Source organism: Entelurus aequoreus, linkage group LG08 (assembly GCF_033978785.1).
Source record: "Entelurus aequoreus isolate RoL-2023_Sb linkage group LG08, RoL_Eaeq_v1.1, whole genome shotgun sequence".
NCBI lineage: Eukaryota > Metazoa > Chordata > Actinopteri > Syngnathiformes > Syngnathidae > Entelurus > Entelurus aequoreus.
Window position 1 is genome coordinate 22,124,745 of NC_084738.1, and position 17,883 is coordinate 22,142,627.

The following is a 17,883-nucleotide window of genomic DNA, read 5'->3' on the forward strand; positions in this document are numbered from 1 at the left end:
GATTTTTTTAAAGTAATTTTCAGAACACAGCATCATGAAGCAGTTGGCAGGTTGGTGTTCCTGGCTGAAATTTTCTGACTATGTTGGGCATTGTAGAGCTTTTAGACGCTTTAAAATATTGTGTTAGATTTTCACCAACTAAATCTTATTGCTTTGTATTTTATTGACTTGCACTTGCACAAATCTGACCTAATATTGTCTATTTATTTACATGGCATCAATGTAGAAATATACTGTATAAGCCTGATTTATAGAAACTAACCCGGACTTTAAAGTATCAATATATGTTTGTTAATGTGAGCCATATATCACATATCATATTGTATTGTGACGTAACCTAAGATTCCCAGCCTTAGTGTCCAGCATAGGAAAATAAGTCCTGTTGACAACTAGCCTGAGTCCAACCACCTCAAAACATGAACATGATATATGCATTCTTTATCAGGCCAACCCAGAAGGGACTTGAACGTACAATCCCTGGTTTAGGAGGCCAGTCCTTTATTCACTAGGCCACTGGGAAACATATTGGAGCAGTGAGTTGGAACTGTGCTGATGCGGTGTGTCTAACTGAGGTGGCACTCACCATCCATCGCATCATTTTAATGACATGTACACAGTATGCATGCACGTTCCATTGAGTGAGCATTCTTACTGTATGCATACTGTGTAGATTACTTTAAGTCATTCTATTTGAAGGTTATCATTAATAACTGGCGGGAGTGGCAATTTACATTATTATATAACACATCTACATTGCGTTTGCGCATGAACAATCGTGCCGGGTGTACATTGAAGTGAAGTGAAGTGAATTATATTTATATAGCGCTATTCTCTAGTGACTCAAAGCGCTTTTACATAGTGAAACCCAATATCTAAGTTACATTTAAACCAGTGTGGGTGGCACTGGGAGCATGTGGGTAAAGTGTCTTGCCCAAGGACACAACGGCAGTGACTAGGATGGCGGAAGAGGGAATCGAAACTGGAATCCTCAAGTTGCTGGCACGGCCACTCTACTAACCGAGCTATGCCGCCCCAGTACAGTGGCAGGCCGTGCGTTTCCCACCTAGGCCTTCAGTGATGTCTGACTTCTATGATTACCTCTCAAAATATCATCATTTATGTCACCACATGACCATTGCTGGAGAAATACTATACAGAAACACATTCACGCACTACTAGGTATTGTACAAAATGGGCTATTTTCTGGCGCATTTAAAAATCAATAAACCTGCATCAGCAATTAAAACATATCTTATGTGGTACTGTCAAAATTAAAATTGCAAAAAAAAACATTTTTAAACGTGAAAAAATAAAGAAATAAAATATCTGAACTCACATTTCATCACCGGGACAGCTGAGCTAGCTTCTGGGGTTGGCCGACATGGTCTTACAAGATGTGGTTTCTCTTTAAATATCTTTCTTGAAAATGGCCTAGCAAATATATGTGTTGTCTTGTCTAATCATAAAAGATGCAGACGAGGCGTGTTGGCTGACTTCTTAAAGTTTACTCCACAGAGTGCTCATCAAAAACATCCCGCTGCATGTCTACGTTCAACCTAAACGGGGCTACTGTGCATGCTCTTCACTACTGTGGCATGCTGGGTAATGGAGTTCTTATGTTACCTAGCTCATAACATCACTACATATCTGCCTTAGGCCATCTCGAAGGCCTTACTGACAACAACTCGTGATTTGATTGGCTATCGCAACTGTCTGTCAAATGTTTGTGTCAGACGCCTGCATTATTGATTCTGAAGGCTCTAGGCAGATTTCCTACAGCATGACAACATAAGACAGCTGAATTCTGATTGGATAAAAACTCTATGACCTAAAAACAACAGCATAATATGACATGAAGAGAATATGCATACTTTTAGATATTTAGGTAAAGTAAATTAAACATTACTTTTATCTTTAATTATGATCATGATTTCTGGTTATGTTAGGCCAGCAGAGAAGGCCTTGCTGGCCCTGAAGACACACCACTGCAAGTGTAGGTCACCCTCTTTTAATCGCTTTGTCGCATAAAGCGTTTTGTATTGATAGTACAAAAGCCACACTAAATATACAAATGTGATCTAAAATGTACCCATTCAATAAGATGTATCATAATAAAGACCATTAAAAGTAATCGGCGTCTTTAAGTGTATTGAAAAGTGCTTTACAAATAAATTGTATTAATATTATTTAAAGACTGTTGAAAGTAAAATCCAGTTCCAAACAATCACAATTCTTATAGGCCTCGCTTTGACTAGAAATCCCCCCATTTTATCTGCAGTGGTCTGAAAATAGTCAAAAATGTGTTATACCTGTAGCCATGGCAGCGACAGTGATTCCCATTTAGCAATCTCTCTGGGTGGCAACCCTCTCATTTAGACACAGACATGCAAAGGATATGTGAGCTGCCACCTGTGACTATGGCACTGTTACATAACAAGGTCTGAGAGTATGGAGGTACGAAACCTTGTGATCTACTGTCCTCCATGCTTGCGGCCCAATGCCTTCCAAGCTCTGCAGTACTCAAAAGAGCCTGCACAATACCTGTTGCCGACACAGACAGAGAGGAGCTTTCAAGCGACTCTTTGAGCTCCCATTAGTCCATGTCCTCGGCCCCCCAAAAAAACAATGGCCGGGTGATCACACACAGGCTATTGCAAATCACCCCGCACAAGTCTGAAATCATAGTATGTGCAAAAAAGTGAGAGAGAAGGGGAAAGAAGTGTAAGGTTTCCTACCCTGATGAATCATTAGTGATAAAGCTGTGGCTGGCTATATTTAGAAACCCTGCACTCTTTCAACACGCTCCCTCTGTTATCGTCCTTTAGTTCACTATTTGACCGATGACTCGCCCTCTGTAGCAGCTCTAAAAATGTCACACTTTCAACAGTTCTGATCGCTTACCAACAAGCAAGAATCCTGACTCCCTTAGACTTGTTATGTGGCCATGAAGCACAGACTTATCCCTGCCCCTTCCTCAACAGGTTTGGTGAGAAATAGACATTAATTCAGAAAATGAGTCGTTTACTCTCACTCTGAAGAGGAGCTCGTTCTTGAGGTCACCTGTTACTCTCTGGAGTATGCCCCAGTGGCCTAATGCAGTGGTCCCCAACCACCGGTCCAGGGACCGGTACCGATTCGTGACACATTTGCTACCGGGCCGCAGAGAACATTAATTTGTAAACGACTGCATTTTCTCCGACTTAACTTTTGCCTGTCCCACTAGACACACCAATAAGCTTGTTTATAGATGTACAATAAAACTCCTCATAGGAAGTTGCCATTTGTTATATTGGTTATAACTTTGTGACATGATACAATTCACATTAATGAACATATAAAATATAAATGTGACAGATTGTAGCCAAAGGCTGATTTCCATCTGAATCCCATTGCAAAGAAACAAGCCCAGGGCTCCCACTAATTCAGCGTTATTTTTGCTGTATTTATCTGGCACAAGTGGGAAGCCGGTCCCTGAAAATAATTCCTACATTAAACCAGTCCGTGGTGCAAAAATGGTTGGGGACCAATGGCCTAATGGATAAGGAACTGGCCTCCTAAGCCAGGGATTGTGGGTTTGAGTCCCATCTGGGGTGAATGGGCTAGAAATAGATATTTAAAGACTGTGAATACCTATTCTGAGCACATTATGAATCAGCTCCCTTCAGATATTATGTCTTTTGCATTAAAGTGCACAACAAGTATAGCATAACATTATTTTTCATCACTTTAAAGGTGCAATTTAGAGTGCATAGATTAATTATTTTCGTTGAAAACAGTGCGTTAGTGCCAACTTAAGTTTTGCATTCCTACCCCAAATCCTCGGTTTAGGAGGCCAGTGCCTTATCCATCAGGCCTCTGGGGCACAGTTGATGGGGTATTTTGGTCTATGAGCTTCAACACTAACCCACTAAGAGTCAACTTAAAAACTATGTTTACTGTATTCACTTGTGCTGTCAGTTATTTAGAAACTACTGGCTTTGTGTTGATTAATTTGTAGTAGATCTATGATGCTATATAAACTGTACACTAGGGGTCTCAAACTCAATTTACCTGGGGGCCACTGGAGGCAGAATTTGGGTGAGGCTGGGCCACATCAGGTATTCCACAAGAAAAGCTTTGTAAAAAATTTTTTTATCTTTTTAAATTTCTTTATTTCATTTTTATTTTTTTAACACAAAATAAGATAAAAAAGAAATAACAAATTAGGAATTACCAAGAGAAAAGTAAATAAATGTTTATGAATATTTTGGGAATATTGTGGAATTAATTTTAATTCAACTTGATGTCACTGTCCTGTTAAGCCGGCGCACGGAGAACATCTTGATGCACGGAGAATGTCATTTCCGAAATGTACGTAATTTCCGCTTCTTTTTCTTGTAGCAGCAGCACGGTGGTCAGCGGTTAATCGCCCGGTAACAGTCTACTTTGTTTTTCATGATGACATGGACACCATGGCATTTGTAGATGGTAAAAAGTACCGAGATAGCGAGCGCAAAAAGGTGACTCGCCCTGTGTTTGTTATCTGCCACCCTGGTGTTGTTGTTTTTGTAAACATAGTCATAGAAACAAAAAACACAATTGACATCATCTATAAATATATGCAGTGTTCATCAATGCAAATACTATGCAAATAGCACGATGCAAATCAAAAATAATGACGCACAAATAACGGTGGAACCTTATAATTGGTCCGGGCTACCGAGGACTGTTATTGCCGGCGGACAGGTGTCGCTATGTGAATGCAGACTACAGTAGTACACTGAGTTCCTTACTTTTCTTTTATCTTGCCGTGTGCGCATCACTTTGATTGATTTTGTCAGAGAGAGACTGTGGTGGCAGATGTTGTCAGCGCTGCCTGCAGGAGCAAAGGTCACCACCTATGTCCATGGTGCTGAGGACAGAGCACCATCAGACGGGGGCTTTGCAGTGCTGACGGCGAGACACAGCTGGCAGGTGATTAGATTTCACAGGTGTTACGTGTTAATCTAACCATCTGTTGTCTTTAACAGTAAGCGGCCAGGAGCAGAAAGGAAGAGAGGATACGGACGTGACTGAAAGGTCGCGTTCTGCTGGAGAAAATGTATGTTAAAAACCTATGTTTATTAAAACCTTGTTAAAACCTGCACGCTTGGCTCCAGTGCCGTGTGTGACAGTGGAGCTGCTAGGAGGCAACTTCCACAGAGACATAGATACGGTACGTGCTATGTCCCGATGGGCAGCAACTTGAAAACCCTTTGTTTGTGAATGCAGCCGCTGGGATGAATGTCTGCGTGTGCCCAATAGAAACAAGGCAGCCAGCCAGGCACGGAAGAAAGCTCTCCATGGCAATGCTGCTGTCACTTTCACTCATTAGGAAATGTTTCTCTGCTTCCATCCAGCCCGCCCCCGAAAGCCATATACCCCACCGTAATTGGTAGGTTCGTTCAGTCCTGCACACAACACTGTAAAGTGCCATTCATATAAAACTTGCGGGCCGCACTAACATTAAACTTTCATATTAGGTGAGGTCCACAAATATCGTCTCGCGGGCCGCAAGTTTGAGAACCCTGCTGTACATTGACTACTCCAAACCATTACAGTAGTATCTGCATAACACATCATTAATTATACGCTTTAGCAACTTAAAATTAAAGTTAAAGTACCAATGATTGTCACACACACACTAGGTGTGGTGAGATTAACCTCTGCATTTGACCCATCACCATCACCCCCTGGGAGGTGAGGGGAGCAGTGAGCAGCAACGGTGGCCGCGCCCGGGAATAATTTTTGGTGATTTAACCCCCAATTCCAACCCTTGATGCTGAGTGCCAAGCAGGGAGGTAATGGGTCCCATGTTTATAGTCTTTATATACCGATCTCAGGGCGGACCACTCTAACCATTCTCTTCAGAGGAACAGCATACAGGACAGGATTCGTCATAAAGTTCTAGTTGAACCACCCAAAATGCTCACACTTAGGATGGGACTCTAACCCGCAATCCCTGGTTCAGGAGGCCAATGCCTTATCCATTAGGCAACTAGAGTACATAGGGGATGTGATTTAATCTATGACAAAATCGAAGCCTTTACATATGCACGGAACATTAAGTTGCTACTGTGCCCATGCAGCAGTCCAAGGGCACACTTGGGCCTGATTTACTAAATGTGTGCATGTTCTAAAACACATGCAAACTTGATAGCACACGCAAAGCTACTAATCGTGTGCAAAGTGGATTGTGTCTCTTAAAGCTGGGGTACCTAAGTTATATTCTTTAACTAAAAAAAAATATATAACAATATTAGCATCATACAAAATACTCTAACAGTAATCATTTCTGAAAAAATAGTACATCTGCGTACTGTCTGTGCCTAAGTATTTTAGTTTTTTCCACATTGAATTTATATTATTAACATATATTCTACATGATAAAAACTTCTTGAAGTAAGCACATCTGAGTCTTGAGCACAGTAGTGCAGCCTCCCTCCTATGCACCTAAAATTCATGATTGGCTTAATTTTAACTGAAAGTCTTACCATACAGTAAACATGTGTTTTTTATTGCACAATTTTAGAAGATTGAAATAAAGCTCAAGGAGCATTAAACACACTGGGCTTTTCTTATTGCATTTAGAGAACACTTATGCATATTACCGGTACATATAGTCTGCCATCAATTAGGATTAGGTTAAAATAGAATAGAAAGCTTTACTGGCATAGTATTTAATTGTTCATGATTAATGGTTGCCACTCTTGGTCTGTGCTTTAAGACAAATACAATAATTAGTAAATAGTAACAACAATAATACTATGTCTAAAAGTACACAGATAAGACATATACAGGTAAAACACATTGTTCAAGAGAAAACTGTGGGATTTGTTACAAAATTCTATCATTTCAATTTTCACTTCACGCCCACTTTTGGTACATGCTATTTTATAGATTGCTTACGCTGTTTAGAGCGAGGCATTTGGATCTTATTGAATCAGGCCCATTCTGTATAGCATTTTGCTTCGACCTGTTTACGTGTACCATCACTTCATTTTTCAACACTCTATAGCTACGACTTTGTCGATTATTTTAAGTAATTATGTGTCCATAAGCAAGGTAGAGGTAATCATTAAGTAAATGGTGAGAGGAAAAATTGGATTGTTTCAATGACATATACCTGTCATAACTGGGTTCTTGGGTTTTGCTTTTCCGGAAGGCAAAGGAAAATTGGCGCGGACAAGGCGTGAATTTAAATACATTATTTATTTTGACACTAATAAACTACAAAAAAAAGGAAGCAAACAAAAGGCGCTCACAGCGGAGGTAACAACTGGACTATGAAAACAAAACTTGCACAATGGCAAAAACTATGAACAATAAAACAAAAACACAAACTGTGGCAATAATAAACAAAAACTTACTTGGTAAAGAACTGTGAACATGACATGAATCAGGGTGATGAAAAAGTGCGAGGACGCCAGGACGAACAACAGAAACAGACAGATTTAAATAGTGACGTGATCAGTGAAAACAGGTGCGTGACAAGACAGGTGAACAGGTGCGTGACATGACAGGTGAAAAACTAATTGGTGACCATGGAAACCAAACCAAACAAGGAAGTGCAACCAGGAACTAAAAAGAGTCCAAAAAACAAACACATGGCCAAAACAAAAACATGAACAGACATGACGCATGACCAAAACAAAAACATGAACAGACATGACAATACCATGGTTTGAGCTTTCCCGTGTCGGTCCCAAAGCACTGTTTTTTTTCCGCCAAAGATGACAATGACTAATTATTTTCGTTGACATCCCAAGAGCAAACATGGCTCTTAAAACAGCAAAAACATGATTAGACGTGTGCAAGTTTTAAGACTAGGTGGAAATGTGTGGTTTGTCAGACGTTCAAAATGCACAACATTGCTGCCTATTGTGCGTGTAATCTGTCTGTGAAAAGCTAGAAAATAACATTGGTGTCAACTTCTGTATCGTTCTGCTTGGGTCCCACCTACTACCACTGGGCGTGCAATAAAATATGGCGGCAGCGTCAACAATGGAGCTTGGTGGTGGGAAACGGCAAAATTATTTTTGGACATACTTTAAATATAATCCATCAGTAAGAAAAAACACACTCTAGAGCAGGGGTCTCAAACTCAATTTACCTGGGGGCCACTGGATGCAGAAACTGGGTGAGGCTGGGCCGCAAGAAAAGATTTCTTTAAAAAATCTAACATGCACTTTTTAATGAATTCACCTTCTTTGAATGGCTTTCCCGCCCTAGCAACCATCTCACTCACCATGTAGCTAGCTTTGACTGCTGCATCGCTCTTTTCGGTTGCTTTCTTGAAGAAATATTGTTGCCTCAGTAGACTGGTTTTAAAATTTGCAACCCGGTTCACTCTCTCATCTCCCTGGTATTTTGCGTACTCCTCAGTACGTCTAGTTGTATAATGACGTTTCAAATGGTATTCCTTGTGCACCGCAACTTTCTCTGTGCAAATAAGACACGTCGGGGTGCCCCTGTGCTCAACAAAGAAATATTGCATCTCCCACTTTTCCTGGAATTGTCTTTGCTCATCACTAACCTTTCTCTTCACTGCAGGCTTTGAAAAAGACATGTTTGGGGTTGTGGAATATATTTGTATTTAGCCGATGCACGCAGAATAATGTTATTTCCGCAATGTGTGTCGTTCCGCTTTTCCTCCCTAAGGCAACACGGCGGTCGGCGGAAAGTACAGGGATAGTGAGCGCAAAAAAGTGACGGCTACCGGAGTGTTATCCGGCGTCATATAAAAATATATGTAGTGTTCATCGTGTGAAGCAATGCAAATTAAACAATAAAAAAACAAATAACGGTTTGAATTGTTCCAGGTTATCAGGGACTTTATTACTGACGGACAGGTGTCGCAGTGTGACTGCAGTTAGGCACGTAAGAAAACCCTCGTCTCCATGGCAACGTTTCTGTTGCTTTCACTCATTTGCCGCTTTTCCACTAACGCAGGGGTATTTTGGACCCAAATAACAAAAATTGTCTCTGTCTGGAGCCAACGGGAGAGGGGGCTCGCTGTGGAGTTTACAGTTACGGTAGCACAATTAGCCCCGAACGGGCTAACGTCACGACTAATGTGTTACACGTCCGATTCGCCCAGCGACTCTCTGTCTGAGTATCAGCGCTGGAGTCCAGTGCACCACAATATATGCTATAAGTATGCCATACTTGCCAACCTCGAGACCTCCGAATTCGGGAGATGAGGGGGGCGAGGTTGGGGGGGCGAGGGTGTATATTGTAGCCCGGAAGAGTTAGGGCTGCAAAGGATTCTGGGTATTTGTTCTGTTGTGTTTATGTTGTGATACAGTGCGGATGTTCTCCCGAAATGTGTTTGTCATTCTTGTTTGGTGTGGGTTCACAGTGTGGCGCATATTTGTAACAGTGTTAAAGTTGTTTATACGACCACCCTAAGTGTGACCTGTATGGCTGATGACCAAGTATGTCTTGCAGTCACTTACGTGTGTCTGCAGAAGCCGCATATATTATGTGACTGGGCCGGTGTATGTATGGTGAAAAAGCGGACGTGACGACAGGTTGTAGAGGACACTGAAGGCAGTGCCATCACGGCACGCCGTTAATATTGTTGTCCGGGTGAAAATCGGGAGTAATTTTGGAGAATGGTTGCCCCGGGAGATTTTTGGGAGGGGCACTGAAATTCGGGAGTCGCCCGGACGCCCGGAAAAATCGGGAGGGTTGGCAAGTATGCTAGCAGGCCGCACTAACATTGAACTTTCATATTAAGGTGGGGGCCGCAAAATAACGTCTCGCGGGCCGCGTGTCTGAGACCTCTGCTCTAGAGGGAGACAGCGGTGATACGTATGGTCAAACACTAGGTGGAAAGAATACCACCAATCTCAACCAGCACCTGAGAGCTCACTATGCTAATATTTTTTTATCTTGTCCTATACAGTACATACAATTAAGGATGGGTACCTTTTACATTTGAACCCATATGGGACCAATTCCTGGTACGATTGGTTTTAAGTACATACCAGTACCAATTTTAGCTACTTTTGTGTGTGTTTATCAATCACCCAATCAATCAATCAATCAATCAAAGTTTATTTATATAACCCTTAATCACAAGTATCTCAAAGGGCTGCACAAGCCACAATGACATCCTCGGCTCAGATCCCACATCAGTTCATTTGTGGATAAATGTTAATTTGTTAAATTATAAAATAACACTTTTATGTAACATTTAACCATGAGCTAATAACATTAACTGTGCTGTCCAGTTGATATATTTAGTTTTTTTTACACTTCTGTGTCTCATTTGCAAGTATGCATTCCTTTCAGTTTGGCCTAGGTGAGTTGTTGTAGTCAGGAAGTGGCCTTTTCCATTAAGTTGAACGTGTCAGTCTTTTGTTGAGTAATGCAAAGTGTTTATACTAGGGCTGTCAAATGATTAATTTTCAAATCAGATTAATCACATTTTGGAATTTGGATTAATCATGATTAATCACAGGCTTGTTTGCCTAGTTAAAATTTGCTTAAGAAAAGACCCCAATATTTGTACACAAATGTCAGAATGTCATCCAGGAACGTTTTTAAAATGTTTGACTTGAATGCACGCCATACATTTGCACAAAAATTGGCAACAGTTTTATCCAAAGTTCTTTTAGGCTGTATTTGGGAGTGAAATTTGCGAGCGATCACACCATTCGGAGTCTTCTCACTCACTTTGTACTAACGTATACTGTACATTGATCTGATCACTGACCGTATAGCAGTTAAGGTAAGTGAGCTTGTAGACTCAAAATAAATTGCATGACTTAGTTAAGTGTGCACATGATGAATGCAATCATTTTTTGTGTTTAATCACATAAGTTAACTTGCACTTGATAGCGTATACTTAAATTAATGTATTTATTACACACCAGCTGTTTGATTGTAATGTGAATCTTAGTTGTAGTTTTCATTATCAAATGTGGAAGTGTCAAATCGCCATGCATGTATGTAATGTTAATTAGTATAAAGCGAGCACATTTGGAAAAGTGGAGCCTTACTTTTGAGTGCTGTCTGTCAAGCATGTTTGCAATATGCTACTGTGGGATTTTACCTAAATTAGCATTCGATAGCACAGACGGAATTCGGTTGGTACCTATAAAAGTACCGAATTTAATACACATCTCTACATACAGTTACTCGATGATTGGTATGCGATAAATGTAAAGAAGTAAGCTTAAAGTTTTCCACTTTACAGTACTACTGCTTCTAGTGCAAATGGGCTGCTCGCGCTCGCTTCAGACAGAAGTTAACTTGTTTGTGCTAACGTCAGTTTATTAGCTCAGTGTGTTACTGTTGTGTTAATGTTGTGTGTCTGACATCCATGGACTTTTGGTTGGACAGCAAGTGTAAAATAATACATTGTCATGTTGACCCCTATTTAAAGGCCTACTGAAACCCACTACTACCGACCACGCAGTCTGATAGTTTATATATCAATGATGAAATCTTAACATTGCAACACATGCCAATACGGCCGGGTTAACTTATAAAGTGCAATTTTAAATTTCCCGCTAAACTTCCGGTTGGAAACGTCTATGTATGATGACGTATGCGCGTGACGTCACGACGGCAACGGAAGTATTCGTACCCAATGTCTGTTTTCATCGAACAATTCCACAGTATTCTGGACATCTGTGTTGGTGAATCTTTTGCAATTTGTTTAATGGACAATGGAGACTGCAAATAAGAAAGTTGTAGGTGCGATCGGTGTATTAGCAGCGGACTACAGCAACACAATCAGGAGGTTGTGTTGTGTTTGAGCTGGATACAAGACGCACTACCGTGAGTACAGCTTTGGCTTCCAAACATTTGATCGCTTGCCCATACGTGCGTGTCGCTATGTGCATGTCACGTACATAACTTTGGGGAAATATATGTTTCTAGCCGACTCTGATGGCGGCCGGGGTGTCGTCGAAAGCTACAACGCCCGCCGCTGCCGCCGCTCCGTAGTTAGCTTCAATTGTTAAGCTTCGCCAAGCTGGAAATTATTAACCGTGTATTTACATGTTCATGGTTTAATAGTATTGTTGATCTTCTGTCTATCCTTCCAGTCAGGGTTTTTTAAAATTTTGCTTCTATCTGCATTTGAGCCTGATGCTATCACGTTATCTACGTAGTTAAGTTAGTTAGCTTCAATTGTTAAGCTTCGCCAAGCTGGAAATTATTAACCGTGTATTTACATGTTCATGGTTTAATAGTATTGTTGATCTTCTGTCTATCCTTCCAGTCAGGGTTTTTTTAAAATTTTGTTTCTATCTGCATTTCAGCCCGATGCTATCACGTTAGCTCCGTAGCTAAAGTGCGTCAACGATGTATTGTCGTGGAGATAAAAGTCACTGTGATCGTCCATTTCGCGTTCTCGACTCTCATTTTCAAGAGGATATAGTATCCGAGGTGGTTTAAAATACAAATCCGTGATCCACAATAGAAAAAGGAGAGTGTGTGGAATCCAATGAGACCTTGTACCTAAGTTACGGTCAGAGCGAAAAAAGATACACCCTGCACTGCCTCTCTAGTCCTTCACTCTAACGTTCCTCATCCACAAATCTTTCATCCTCGCTCAAATTAATGGGGTAATCGTCGCTTTCTCGGTCCAAATCTCTCTCGCTCCATTGTAAACAACGGGGAATTGTGAGGAATCCTTCCTCCTGTGACGTCACGCTACTTCCGGTATAGGCAAGGCTTTTTTTTAATCAGCGACCAAAAGTTGCGAACGTTATCGTCGTTGTTCTATACTAAATCCTTTCAGCAAAAATATGGCAATATCGCGAAATGATCAAGTATGACACATAGAATGATCTGCTATCCCCGTTTAAATAAAAAAAAATTCATTTCAGTAGGCTTTTAAGTGACAGTGTATAACTTGGAGGGAAATGTAGCATTTCAGATGTGTTGTCAGTCTCCATGTGTCTGAAGCAAACCTGGACAAATTACGGTCCGAGGGCCGCATACGGCCTGTTAAGATTCTCAATCAAGCCCGCTGGATGTTCTCAAGTAACTTTTTTAGACCTTTAACATCGAAACTGTAGCCGCCATAATAATGTGCTGAGCTTTTTTCAAATTACCCTAAGTCTTGAACTATATAAAGTATTGTAATGGTTGGAATTTGCGCTTTTGAGTGATATACGGGGTATTACGGTAATCTGCTTCATAGCGGCTCAGAAAAGGCACCAAGCAGTGTGGGCGCGGTTTGTTTCCACAGAGTGTTTCCAGAGCAGCCATCCTGAAATGCGGGTGTCAGGGACAGAAGAAGATTTTTACAATGAAGTTCTGCAGAAAAGTGATACATCAGATTGTAGGTGGGTTTTTTTTAACATTTATGTTAATTTTTCGCCGTGCTTGTTGAATTTTTGTTGCGTTTTGCTTGATTGTAAAAGATGTCAATTGAGGAGGTGGTGTAAGAAGTAAAAGAGAAGCTACATTTATATGTTGTTATTTTTCAGTGTTTTATCGCTCATACTTAATATTGTAAATCCCACATTCTTTACTTTCCTGTACTTTACTTTTCATTTTTAGAATTCAATCAGACATAATTGTGAGTTTTTGTATTAGAGTTCCTGAAAAAAGGGACCCAAGCTCACAAAATGTTGACATCACATGGACAAAAATAAGACCTTCTGGAGGAAAGTTCTATGGTCAGATGAAACAAAAATTGAGCTGTTTGGCCACAATACCCAGCAATATGTTTGGAGGAGAAAAGGTGAGGCCTTTCATCTCAGGAACACCATTCCTACCGTCAAGCATGGTGGTGGTAGTATTATGCTCTAGGCCTGTTTTGCTGCCAATGGAACTGGTTTACAGAGAGTAAATGGGACAATAAAAAAGGAGGATTACCTCCAAATTCTTTAGGACAACCTAAAAGGTTGGGTCTTGGGCGCAGTTGGGTGTTCCAACAGGACAATGACCCCAAACACACGTCAAAAGTGGTAAAGGAATGGCTAAATCAGGCTAGAATTAAGGTTTTAGAATGGCCTTCCCAAAGTCCTTACTTAAACGTGTGGACAAGTCCACATGTTTAAGAAACAAGTCCATGTCAGAAAACTAACTGAACTGCACCAATTTTGTCAAGAGGAGTGGACAAAAATAAAACCAGAAGCTTGTGGATGGCTACCAAAAGCGCCTTATTGCAGTGTAACCAAATATTAACATTGCTGTATGTATACTTTTGACCCAGCAGATTTGGCCACATTTTCAGTAGACCCATAATAAATTCATAAAAGAACCAAACTTCATGAATATTTTTTGTGACCAACAAGTATGTGCTCCAATCCCTCTATCACAAAAAAATAAGAGTGGTAGAAATTATTGGAAACTCAAGACAGCCATGACATTATGTCCTTCACAAGTGTATGTAAACTTTTGACCACGACTGTATATATATATATATATATATATATATATATATATATATATATATATATATATATATATATATATATATAATTTTTTTTTCTTTTCTTTTTTTTCTTTTTTTCCTTTTCTTTTAAAATTTTTTTTTTTTACACACATACGCACCGGCCTCCAGACACCCAGACGCATTTTTTTTCTCTCATTGTGGCCCCCCGAGTCCAAATAATTGCCCAGGCCCGGTCGAAAGGAAAGGCCCACTTGGCTTCTCTGAAGTTAGCTGCAGAGTGCAGACACACACAAGAACAAACAAACCCAACAGTACGTTACATTCTAGGTTTGACCATTGCTCAAAAAGAAAGGTCCTAAAGCTCAAGTACGCGGTGGGTGCCAGTTATGTCCTATCTACTTTTATAATTAAATGTTTATTATTAGGCTATTTTTAAATTCTTTGTAAATGTTTTTACTAAAGCCAAACCATAACCTTTTTCAGTTTTGTCAACTAAAACTAGACTAAACCTTTCTGAGTTTTTAATGACTGAAACTATCACATATAGAGATGTCTTTGTGATGCAGATAGTTGTTAACCTGACTCTCGCCAGATCCTTGTAGTTCGCTGAGCTCCACACAAGGATCTGGGCTCGAGGGCACTGCAAACTCCTTCAAGATAGCAAAAAATAATTAACCAATCAGGATCGCCGGGTGGGATTTCATTAGATGTGACGTAGCGCCGAAGCGACTGTTTGATTCAAACAACAATGGCGGCACGCAGCGAGGAGTCGCGTGCTGACATTGATTCTGCTATTGCAACTGTTTTGTTGAATCTGTCGAATATTAATTCAGTAGTTTAGGAGCCGGGGGAGCAGTGGGTGTCGGGGCATGGGGACACAATTTCGATGGAGTCTGTCTGTCCCGTTTATGTGCGACGGACACCTTTGCACTCTCTGATGTCGCTGTCGTCGAAGGAGATGACTGTTCAGAACTCGGTTCCTCTTCAGTTTTTAAAAGTGGACAGAGTGTCTTCGAGTTTCCCTATCAAGCAAAAGCACCGTAAGCATATTCGACATGGTCTCTCCCGAACGTTCAACAATTTCAAACCAAGTTCTGTTGGGCGTTCGTCAATGTTTTTTTCGTTGGCGACTTTGTGAAATATTTTTTTGCTGTTCCCAATGAAGCCTTTTATTCGCATATTTTCTTTGGACAAACGACATCGATCGTCTACTGACATTGCTGCGTTGTTTAAGTAAAAGTTCTCTAACTTTTCGCTCTGTCGTTATCCAATACGTCGGCTGTTCTGTTTTGGATTTCCCAGCGTCGCTCTCATTAGCGTCACGGGTTGATTTCAATGTGAGTGGTTGAAGTAGCACGTCATTCAAGATAATGAACAAGTGGTCTATCCAATCACATACAAGGATTTTTTTTACAAGGCTCCGCCTTCTGAAATACATCTCCTATTGAGAAGTCCCAGATCCTTGTGTGGATGGAGCTCAGTGAACTACAAGGATCTGGCGAGAGTCAGGTTAGATAGTTGTACCTTCCACCTATTATTTCGATTTCAGGACGTTTTAGAGCAGACCTGGGCATTCGGCGTCCCTGTCCGGCCCGCGTGAGGCCAATCATAAATTACAAAATACATTTTAAAAAGTATCTATGTCGAGTGTGCAATACAACGGTGCTGCTTTTGTTTTGAAAAGCATTATTTGTATTAATTCCGTGTGGACGTATGCTCGTGCGCGATTGTGAGTGAATGTGAACAGCGGCAATCAAAAATTACAAAATACATTTTAAAAAACATCTATATCGTCCGTGCAATACAACTGTGCTGCTTTTATTTTGAAAAGTGTTATTTATGGGCGTATGTCCGTGTGTAACCTGTGAGTGAAGGTGCACAGCGAAAAGTGATGCCCGGTTATCCCCGAGAGTCTTTTTAGCGTCTCGGCCCGAGACGCTAAAAAGAGAAAAGTTGATGACGAATGCCGTGTTTTCAACAAGACATGGACTGCCAAGTATTTCTTTACAGAAATTAAAAGTAAAGCCGTGTGCTTAATTTGTGGTACACAGGTTGCTGTGTTTAAAGAATATAATTTGAATCGCCACTACATGACGACGCACGAGGAAAAATACCGGAATCTGTCTGATGAAGCGTGCGCAAGGGAGGCTGATGCGTTGATGGTAAAACTGAAAACCCAACAAGGACTTTTTGCCCAATTTCACACCCCCAGAGATGCACCCATCAGGACAAGTTTCGTCATTTCTCACAAAATCGCCAGAAAAAGTAAGGCGTTTTCTGACGGAGAGCTTATTAAGGGGTGCTTATTGGACTCTGTTACGCTGATATGTCCGGAGAAGAGGGTCGCATTTGAGAACGTGTCACTCTCCCGACGCACTGTAACGAGGCGGGTTGGGACCATCGCTGGAAACTTGGAGCTTCAGCTGAAGAACAGAACTGTTTTTCACTGGCTTTGGATGAGAGTTACGTGGGATAACTGCAAACTTTTAAATCCCGGAGGAGCTGGCAGCCATGCAGTCAATTAAAGAGACAACCACAGGTAATGACTTGTTCACATAGGTAAATGTGTGTTTGGACATGTTAGGACTGAAATGGGACAAGCTGGCAGGTGTGACAACAGATGGTTGTCCAAATCTGACGGGGAAAAATGTTGGACTTTTAAAGAGGATGCAGGATAAAGTGACAGAAATGGACATTTTTGCATTGTATTATACATCAGGAAGTGTTGTGTAAGACAGTGTTAAAAATAAAACCATCAAAAGCAATCTGCTTTTGTATAAAGTTAAGTTAGGTTGAATGAAATTATTATTATTATTATTATTTATCTTACGGTATATCAAAAATAATTTGAGCAAAATTTAATTGAAATATTGTCGGTGTGGCCCTCCAGCAGTGCTCAGGTTGCTCATGCGGCCCCCGGTAAAAATTAATTGCCCACCCCTGTTTTAGAGGAATGGGACTAATTTCATCCTGGATTGACCGTAGAGCTTCACTCTGTCCTGACACTCGTCACTTTCCAGCATTTATTCCTGTTAATGTATGCACAGCACGCAGGAAAATGAACTATGACAAGCTAAAATTGTAACCGTACAACTAATGCTGCACATGACAGGTGCTTCATTCAGAAAGAGAGTGATAGACTAGAGAGAGAGTCTCTTGTGAATAAGCTCTTATTCATGGAGGTGTGATAACAGGACTTAACTCCTGGGTAGAAGCAGAGCAGATGGGCTCAGCAAAGTCTGTGCTCCTAATTTGATGTGGGAAGTTTCCGCATCTTCATCACATCTCCTCTATTTACTTTGGACTGATCCAACACAACGTAGGGGATTGTCAGCCTCTGTTTTGTGAATGATGCATCAAGTTGCCATCAACTGGTAGTGCCATGATCGAGGAAGGGGGCTGATGGAGTGAAAGAGAGGGAGAGGGAGGCTGCAAATGGCAGCTTCTGTGACACTATTGCAAGGGAGGGGAGGAAAAGAGAGGAGAGAGAGGGAGAG

General features: G+C 40.9%; 1 long non-coding RNA gene across 3 annotated transcripts in view; it reads right to left on the minus strand.

Moving 5' to 3' along the window:
* Positions 1-17,883, minus strand: part of LOC133655649 (uncharacterized) — a 118,463-nt gene that overhangs the window by 60,968 nt on the left and 39,612 nt on the right. For 2 of the 3 annotated variants that reach the window (XR_009827023.1, XR_009827022.1), the window contains exon 3: positions 14,545-14,656. The exons of the other annotated variant lie outside the window; for it this stretch is intronic. This is a non-coding gene — a long non-coding RNA (uncharacterized LOC133655649). The remainder of the gene's footprint in view (positions 1-14,544; positions 14,657-17,883) is intronic. 3 annotated transcript variants of the gene reach the window in all.